Raw genomic sequence first — 10,026 nt, forward strand, 5'->3', positions numbered from 1 at the left:
AAGCGTGTTACGGCGCTTCCTGTGGTCTCCTGCGTATTAAGGCGGTTTATTGTTGCGGTTCGGCTACCTCCGATACCCGATGGACCAACGTCGACCCAACCGAATACTTTCAATGACGCATAGGGTTGTTTACTGGCCCCGATACCCTGCTCTATTACCCAGTGTGCATTCGGTACATTCGTACCTATTACAATGCGATTTGAGGGAGCGTTATGTCTCGCAAATGGGGCCAGCGACGAAGGAGATCTCAAGACGGTGCAGTCAGTCTCATCAGGAGTAGCTGGTCCGTTGAATACACGGTTTCTACATGCGTCTGGTAATCATTGTTCAGGGATTCGATTATCAAACTAAAGGCTGTCGTACTCTTCGTCGACGTTCCGTTGATCGAATCAAACTACAGTTCTCTTGGGGTTCCCTTCAATCCAATCTGGTCAGCGACTTTGAGCGACACCAAAGTAGAGTCTGATCCACTGTCTAAAAGCGCATAACATAGTACGGCACCACTGAGGCCGACGAGGCGCACTGGAAGAAACCCTAGGAATGCTGTTGGACTTTGGTGGGCAATGACATGGGGATACAAAACATGGGCTAGCAATACGGTTCACCTGAGACGTGAACGGCATTTGGTGAGCGTCAAAAATTTCTCCAAGAGGCGATCGAGTTTGGGCTCTTGAGCACGGCTTGCTTCCTAGATTGTACATCTTCGTTAGAGAGGGTCCTCCCGGGGTCCAAAAGGAAATGTTTCAACTTGAGTACTGTGGAATACTTCGAAGTATTCAGGAAAGATCACTTGACTAACGCGCAAAATCACAAACTAGAATTTATGGATCCTTGAGATCCATCAAAAAATGCGATACTACCTGTATAAAATACGTAATCAAAGGAGTACAAACCTCAAACTACGGGGGTTTCGGTCTAAACGGTTGCACGGAGTAGTGCAAGTCCAAAGAAAGCCCTGAGAAGATAGCAAATCGGTCTCGGTTTGCGATGCACGCCTGGGTACAACAAGTAATAACGCAAAAAGGTCAAAAAGCCCGCGTAAAGAATGGCTGACCAAACTGTTTCGACAAGCCAAGGGTTAGAGTTCATGAGGGGTTAAAAAAATGTAAGTTGAGCCCATGGGATAGACGTAGTAGACAGCAGGAAATAAGAGAAGAGTTTGACTGAGGGGAGAAGGTACCACAGACGATAAATTGAGTTATTTGCCGGTCATTTTACAGTGTTACCCTTACTTAATTATTATGAAGTATTGTTTCTTCATTTATTTAAATTACTGTTTCTCATCAAATAAAGTGTTGGTACAAAAATGCGTCATTTCAATTGGTTTTTAGGAACCCCTTCTAATCGGCGCTTCAGTGAATTGCCGTAGTTACAAAACCCATTTCCTGGATTGCTGCATGCTGTTTTCCTAACATCTTCCATATTCTGCGAGTTTTTCTCAGGAGGAATAGTAAGTCATGGCTGCCGATATACGCATGACGGTGTTTCCTTTTCAATCGTGGTTTGCTTATTTCTAGCTGTGAGTGTAACAGCAACTGAAAGTGTGCAAGTTAGTTAGCCTTGGAATAGCTAGATAATTTGATGGCTACATGCTACTCTGATTTGCCGGCACACCGTATGAAAATGCTTTCAGTGTGACAGAGCGATACGAAAGATGGAGAGTAGAATAACCTTTAGCCCAGTTTGGAGAATAATTTTTGGGGATGGATACATTCTACTAATCTCCTTTTATGTAGCTTGATTAGTCTTGTTTCAGCACTTTAACATTTACCCCAGGGACTGCCCCAAGATGCATGGAGAGTGATGAAAACACCCTGGTTATGTCCGATTAGAGACGTCCTCCGAAGAAATACGCATACCTGGATATGGGCAAGGTTCTTCGCCGTCTATTTATATATGAATATGAATATAATAAACCTCAAAATATACGTATCGCCGTGATCTGGCCAATAGTGATACAATTTGCGCGACACATGTTCCCTGTAGGTTTTTATGGATGAGTTTGTCAACCTGGAAGGCGTTTATTATTAAATGAAACGCTCCTTCGTCCAACAAATTGGTGGTCATAATTTCTGCCACCTGTGTGAGAAATGCCATGTACGGTGGCATTCCTTCCAAACGAGGATAACGTCCCGTGTGCATGACATGTTTTGCGAAGTGACAAGAGAATCCGTCGCAAAAATTATAACTATTCATCTGCATTATTATCGCTACCTGTCGACTTTGTTAGCCACTTCCCCGCGGATTATATGCACGCTGTATGTCCCTATGTTGCGCATAGACGGATTTCCATTTTATTAAACAGCGATCAAGGAGAACTTGTCTGGCCTGCTGACTTGAAAACGGTATATCACATTCCCCGAAATAAATGTAAATCTTCTCAGTAGATTCCTCATGGACGTGCCAGAAATTTACGCTGAACACAGTAGAAAGCGACGCGGTTTGGTCGATTGCTGCTTTACATTGGTCCGATTGTTTTTCAGGGTAAATTTCTCCATGAATGTCATCAGGATTGTACAGCTTCATTTCCATCTGTGCAATTTATTTGAGAGGCTATTATGTATTCTTCATTGATTTTTAACGACATCTGCTTTTTGGCGTTTTTTACCAAGTTACAGTTAACGTTTTACTGGATGAAGATTTTTCGTGCATTGTTTCAGGCCTGGAATACCCGGACACAGGTGGCTGTACACATATCCCATTGGGTTTTCTTGTTTTACTATTATTCACTCATCCCGTTAAATTTTTATCCCTAACATTTTCAAGATTGACAAATTGCCAACAGTTGTAAGTGGCTGTCCATTCACGTTTCATCAGTATAAGCGTGCTATCCTTCCACATAACGAACTTTTTGCAATTGTTCCCTTATTACACTCTATGGAGTATTGTTTTTCTGGTTAGTTTATCTGCCGCACTAGAGTGACTAATCTGTATTACACAGTCCACTGACAATCATTCGTTATTTCCACGCCCATGGTTAAGCACAATACTTCCAGCAGCGGCCGCGGCGGTGTGCATTTCTCAGTTTTCCACGGATTGATGGAGTGTGCTCACTGCCAGAGGTTTTTTTCAAGAATTCCAATATGTCCATGCGCTTTCATTAGAAGCCGCAGGTGGGATTCATGAATTTAGTTTCGAAACTCGTCTATACGTACGGCGGAAGATTGAGCAGAACCAACAGGAGGTACTCAAGAAAGTCAACTCGATCGCAGGAGACATTCTGTATCTTGAGTTTCGCGTTGAAATTTTGTTGATTGCCGTTCATAAATGTGCTGGAATCACTGATTATGCTTTCATCTCTGGAGCTGAAGTGTGTGGGAGATGCTTAAAAGTGTCTTTGTAGAGAAAACCTGCAAGCTGTAGCCAGTAGTTCAGTTGATCTCATTTTTTACCGCATACGAAGTATCGTGGGCCCCTCATTGCAGTCATCACGATATACCTTGTGCGTTTCTATCTCAAACAACCGGTGGCTGATTGATTCACCGTCAGCGTGACCGTCCCGATAGATGAGTATGTACACCTTGGTAGAAGGTAAGTGATCACAGGTGGTTTGCTAATTTGCTTAATAACGGCAGTCCTTGCTCACACAGTTTTCAAAGTCTTTGCGCAACCGAAGTTCACAAAAGGGGTTCAGAAATGGTTCATTAAAGCGCGGCATCGCCTGGCACAGATGTACCCGGAACAGTTGGCACATCTGTGCCAGTCAACGCCGTGCTCTAGTGAACCATTTCTGAATCTCTTTTGTGAACGTCTGTCGCGCGAAGCCTTTGAAAACTGTATGAGCAAGGATTGTCTTAGCAATTAGCAAGCCACATCTGATCACTTACCTTCGTCCAAGGTTTGTTCAATGCTTGTTCAATTTGATAAGCTAATTAGTAGTAACGTACTTGACACATTGCATGGCTGAAAATAGGTTTTGCCGCTGTTTCAGATGTCTGCACTGAACCTATTGGTTAGGGCCTTCAAAGTGTAGCTGCCCTTATCGGGCTAAAGCGATTCGATTGTCCAATATTTATTATAGCATGTTTAATATGTTTTCTCTGTACATCTGTTTTTCTCCCTTTAGGTTCTCTGCGCAATCGTCAGGGATGACACCGAATCAGCCAATTTATCAAACCACTTTGATTAGCGACCGGAAGTTATACGTGAGGCGACGTGTAAGGATTCGGTTACCAGGCCTTGGTTGTTGCAACCGGTTCGACAATTCGAGCGCTTTACCGTGTGGTTACCGGTACAAGTCGTAACTTTACAATTATGTCGCGTTTGTTTGCCGTGTAAAACGCTTGGTAGCAGCCACACGACTACACATTAACTTCTCAAAAACCGTTTTCCGATGCTGACGATCGTAAAACTCGGTCAGAGCGCCATTACTAACGCCGCTGTAATCATAAACTGGGGTTATATTATGATTACGTACACGGTGAGTCATTGTAATGTGGTTCAATAACGGTCTGCTGACGGCAAAGTACGGTAATAGGTGTTTATTCAGCGTCAAAATGCGGTCAAACGACGATCGCATAATCTTCAAATAACCGAGAAACACGGTTATTTGACGGTTATCGGTCTGCTGCATAGCACGACAGCGCGGTTCGCGGTCTTTTATTTAACATCCAGGTAAACAAAAAGCGGTAAGATGACGGCCTGGGTTGTGCAAAAGCCCTAATCAACTATGCTTGTTGGTTATCAGATGGTTATGTGATAGTCATATAGCCGGGAAAGTTATTGATTATAGTGCGTATGCTGTAAGCGTGGGCAGGGCGAACTAATTGTTCCCTCAAATGACTTGGAGTGGAATGTCGTCTTGCAGAAAATTGTTGTTACCTGGAGTAACAAAAGGGTTTTTCAGGAACCGCAGTGTTGAATTACTTCCCAGGCTAAAGGTAATAATGGCGCGGATTGATGAAATCAGCGGAAGTAAGCAGCGCGGTAATGCGCTCCCCCGCACAGCCTTTGGGCCTTCCAACTGGAGCATCTTTGGAGCTTGTCGTCCAGTTACTTAAGGACCTAACGCACAGAGAAAGAATTGCAAGCTCGTTCATCTGTTCTGCAGAAGGAAGAAACGTTTGATACACTTCCCTGTAATTGGTTGTTCATGTTTATCCTCCACGCTCCAAGGAACAATCGCAAATAAGGACCAAGGCCCACGAATACTCCTGGATCCATTGAAGGCACAGCGTTGACGATTGCTGTCATTTAATCGAGGCAGCCGCCTTCATATTGAGAGCCAAAAATATCGGAAATGTCTGCTAGGGGACCTCGTCGTGTGTGTAAGACTGCAGCTTGAAGTAGGAGACAGCTCGAGTTGTCACAATTTCTAAATGCTGCAGTGAGGCGACGCTGCCCGATTTCAAAAACAGCAATCAACATTCAGGCAAAAATAATGGGCATGCGTTCAATGCGGGAGAATTTGAGACATTATGAACATAAGGGGTGTGCATTAGCTAAATTGTGCGCAGCTAAGTTAGATCTGAAAATACAGGGATGAACGATGGGAAGAATACGTGAGAGGTCTGATGGTGTTTCTTGGTCAATAAGTTGACCTCAGAATTACGCACATGTGAGTTGTGCAAAACGAGTTTCTTTGAAGGATCTACAGTGTATTGAGTTAGTCGCTTGTAGCATTTGTTCTGCTATCAATGACTTTGTATCTATGGAAGAATTTTCTGTGCCGTACTCGACAACCTGGGCTATCTCAGGCCAGCGGTTAGCACGGCCGAAGAGTCATCCCTATTCTTTATTGTACGAGATGGAATATAATGCTAAAGACAGGGTAAGAAGCATCTTTTAAGAAGAGGCATGTGGTTGAACTGAGAGTTGTCCACCTGTCAGTCTCGCATCGACAAAGAGAGGAGATGCGAAAGAGACGGACATCGTAAGGAAATGTTTGATGGATGTTTGGGGCTGGGGAGTGACCGTAGGGGCCAGTCAGGTAGCAGAAATATGGATAAACAGGTAAGGCTCTTTGGGGGAGTGAACTGTGTGGATTCAGTGTCTATTGACTGGCCACAGGACGAGGAGGATTGTGGCATTTTAACAACTGTTACTCGAATGTGGGTAGTGGTGTATCGTGTACCTTACAGTTTATAGCTAGATTATTCTCAGAGCCAGATGGATCGTATCAGGATCACTAGTCCTGGAAACTGGTCTACGCAAATATTGCAGACATCATTTTGGAAGTGAAGGTGAATTGCCGACGATTGTCCGCGTTTCATCTTGAACCCAATTCAAAGCACTACTAGACATTTTCTTGTGCGAGTTCTCGGGCTGACAAGCCTAGTGCTCCGCACATAGACCCTAAAGAGCAGTGGTTCACCATTTCCCCCCTGTGCCTTTCAGTTGATCGGTTGTTGCAGAGCGAAAACAACAAATTTGACCTGGGGAGCTTGGGTGAAAGGCTCGATCCTGAGTATCAATCCGTGAGTCCTTGAAACCCGTGGTGATCCGTCAGATACGGATGTACCACTTGGATTTTCTATTCACAAAGAGGTGTCAAGTGTAATATGCACTCTGTGGAAGCACCTGGAGACAGTGATTCTCCGAAGGTAGGTGTTTACGACAATTTCTGTGGATGGAAAACAGAAATAAAGCTCATGAGCCAAAGCCCAGTAAACAAGGTTGTACATCACCAATACTTACATATGAATCAATCAAACTGACAGACACCGTATACCACAGTAAGGGAAATAAATCACTCTGAACTTCATAAAACCCTGGGTCGGGTTAAACAAGCACACGTCTCTGACACGCCGGATCGAAGCCTATATCAAAGTCTTGAACTGATACTTGTTCTTGCACGCATTTGAATCCGCAATGAACTTCCGATGGCTAACTGGGCATTCGGCAGCGAACTCAAAAAGCGATGCGACTTCCCTGTGCCGAAAATACCGGTATAAGCAGTATCAGGCTAGTTCTTTCGGGGTGGAACATGGAATGGACCAGTTGCTCGTTGATCAGTATAAAGGAGAAAACATTCCGTTGCAGTGAACGTGTTTTTTCCTGGGGTTAACATTTATGGTGTCAGGTTAGACGACGTTCGACAGCTGAAACAACACACGGTATAGCGCCGTGTTTGGTATAACACTAGTTCAGGGAATTTATTCGATCGGATAAGTGTCACATCCATTTCTGAGGACATTTGTCACAACCAAGACAGCTTGCATGGCTTTTTTCTCGCCGCACATAAGCTCGAGTTGCCCGCTACGTACTCCAACCCGCTCCCACGGTGACTTTATAATTTGGAAGCACACTTTCGCCTGTCAAGGCCTCTTCTCCATTTATTGGCCAAAGCTCCGGAGGCGGCTGTTCACCAGATTTGGTTTACCATAAGCAGAAGACCATCTACTAACAAACGGTTTGCTAATGGAAGGTGTGCCCACACGTTCCATTATAAACCGCAACTCCGTTCCACTATACTTATGTATCTGCGGTCCATCAATGACCGCTCGAAGTGTAAGAAAGTCATAAAATTGTAAGGGGTGCTACCAAACTGAGAGCAACAAGCCACCCAGACTTTGACATCGCAGCCATTTCGCGATTCTTCTGGCACGATCGAGGAGTAGTTCTCAATGTACGTGGGCTCAAATAAAGTTTTCAGACTGACAGGATGAGAAATATGGGGTAGCAGCTCCGTGTCTGACATTGTCAGCGACTACATATTCATGACGAACTGTTGGGTGGCGTTGGGATGTCAGAGACACCTGGCTATGTGGTCGAAACAATCTACATTACACACACGTGTGCGTTACCTGTGAGAGAAGTGAGGATGATTGAAATGTTCCAGTTTAGGCAATTGGTACGACCGAACCTTGTCATAATTTGGCCTAGTGAAAAATGCAAATTAGGTAGGTGTTTTTCCGTATTCTGCGTGTGATGCGTATGTTGGGTGCTTGCAGTTCGGGGAAAAGGGAATTCCTAGCTGCATACGTGCTCTCCTGAGCAGAAACAAGCTTGTGGTACGATTATATGTTAGCCTTGGCGGACCAATACCTTTAATGCGAGCTTGAGGCTTCGAAAATATATCCACCCGCTTTAAATTTCCAAGCCTTACTTTCGGGAAGCAGCGGTGTTATACCCGATGAGGTGGTCTAACAAACGTAGGCACTGGCAACAATGGTTAAAACACAGTGTAATTCATGTCTGGAAGTTAAAAACACGCTTACCACTTAAGTGGATAATCATTATATACTATAGTATACACTAGCCAGCCTAAAGTGAAAAAAACTTTGCTGGCGGAGAATTCCACTTATTTTTTAACATTGTGTCTTGTAGACAAATATGATGTTTTGTTACTGCTTAATTATAGATACAAAAAGAGACAACAAACATAACGCGTATACCGTTACCGCAACGCTTCACCACTCACGTGACGCTGGGATGAATCATGTTTCGCTAATTGTTTCTCCGAAACATCTTTTGATCAGTTGATTGAGTTAGCTAAAATGGATCTTCCCTATCTTTGTTCCTTCGTAATCCTCCAGACTGTTCACTATTATGCTTTTGTAATATATGCGTACATTCGAGCGGTTGTTGGTTGCTGATTGCAGGTATGGCTTTACTGACATCAATAAAGTCTGACCCCAAAGATGACAGTTTTCATTCAGTTGAGTCGAACCTTTCGGACGGTCAGTTATAACGACTGAGAGCAAAGCTTTTTCACCATCTTCCATTCATTCTTCAACTAGTCTTATTTTATTAGTGTGACAGTGCGTTTCCCACAGTTTTAAACCACAGTACTCCTATAAAACATCGATGTTGACGGAAATGATAGCTCTGCAGCAGCCTGCGTAGTTATTAGGGAAAGTGAAGTGCTAACCAAGCATACATGGTGGAATGATAGGAGACACGTTGAGCAACCCAGAAATTGAGGCTGTGCGTCGGTACTGTGATCAAACTAGATCCTCAGCTGGCTTGGTGGCTTCAGAGTAACCCGGTGTGAGCGGTTGTTCTGGAAATTTGTTCTTGCCCACGATCATATCATGTTCAGCAATCAACTGCAGTGTTGCTCTCAATTATCCATATGCTAAGTGTCTACTGCGATTCCATTGTGTTTATTCCGGGCTTAGTCATTCATTGTTCATTTCCGCCACCGAGATGACAAACAAAACAGATCTTGATAAAAATTATCTTGCCATTCTTCAGTACTGGCGACACGATAGACACTGTTCACCGCTTCCGCTATCACTGGCAGCTTTTTCCAACCTCTTCTTTTACGATGAAAGACAGGGTCTCTGTACGATAGACGGATTACTGAGGTGAACGTTTAGAAAGTCCTCAAAACCTCGGTGCATCAATGATTGTTGACGGAATTCTTGGCAATGAAGTATGTAAAATACATCGTTTCCCTCTTCGAGGATGGAAAGGTGAAGATGTTCTCAAGAGAAATAACTGAAGTTGTCTCATCCTTTGGCATGCTCTATAACCCAACATAGTGTAAGGTCATATTACTAGAGCTGCAGTCAGTGAACATGCCATTTGCAACCCAAAAGAGATAATCGAGGTTCTGGATATTTTTATGCTTCTTAGGACGTAAATAAGCTATTATTGTAGGGTGACAGCTGACGTCAGTGCATGAATCTCTGAGGCTCAGGTCGTGATGGCTCAAGTGGTTAGAGCGCGAACTTATTGACTGGAAGGTTCGTGGTTCGAACCCGACCTCTGCCTCTCTACTTCCCCTCAAGGCTTCGGCAAACTGGCAGTATCCCAGCCGTCGTGCCCCATTTGGGTGGCATTGCAGCTAGGCATCAAAAAGGTGTTACAGCTGAATGATTATCTTTTTATCTCTGGTCGTGCTTGCAAATTTCTGACACTTATGGCGACAGAGCTCTGATTCCGTGTATCTTAAGGGAAGCTTGCATCCGCAGTACGGGCTGATTGTGAGATGCGACTTCTGCAAGCATCGAAAAAGGCTTCTCCAGGTTTTGATAACGAATTCATTGTGTGGGCTGGTGGCTACGAGCACACGGACAGAGAGTTCAGTCGAGGCATGTGTTCAGCATCAGAACCTGTAGAGTTTTATCATATATATAT

Source organism: Opisthorchis viverrini (genome assembly GCF_000715545.1).
Source record: "Opisthorchis viverrini unplaced genomic scaffold opera_v5_17, whole genome shotgun sequence".
Lineage (NCBI taxonomy): Eukaryota > Metazoa > Platyhelminthes > Trematoda > Opisthorchiida > Opisthorchiidae > Opisthorchis > Opisthorchis viverrini.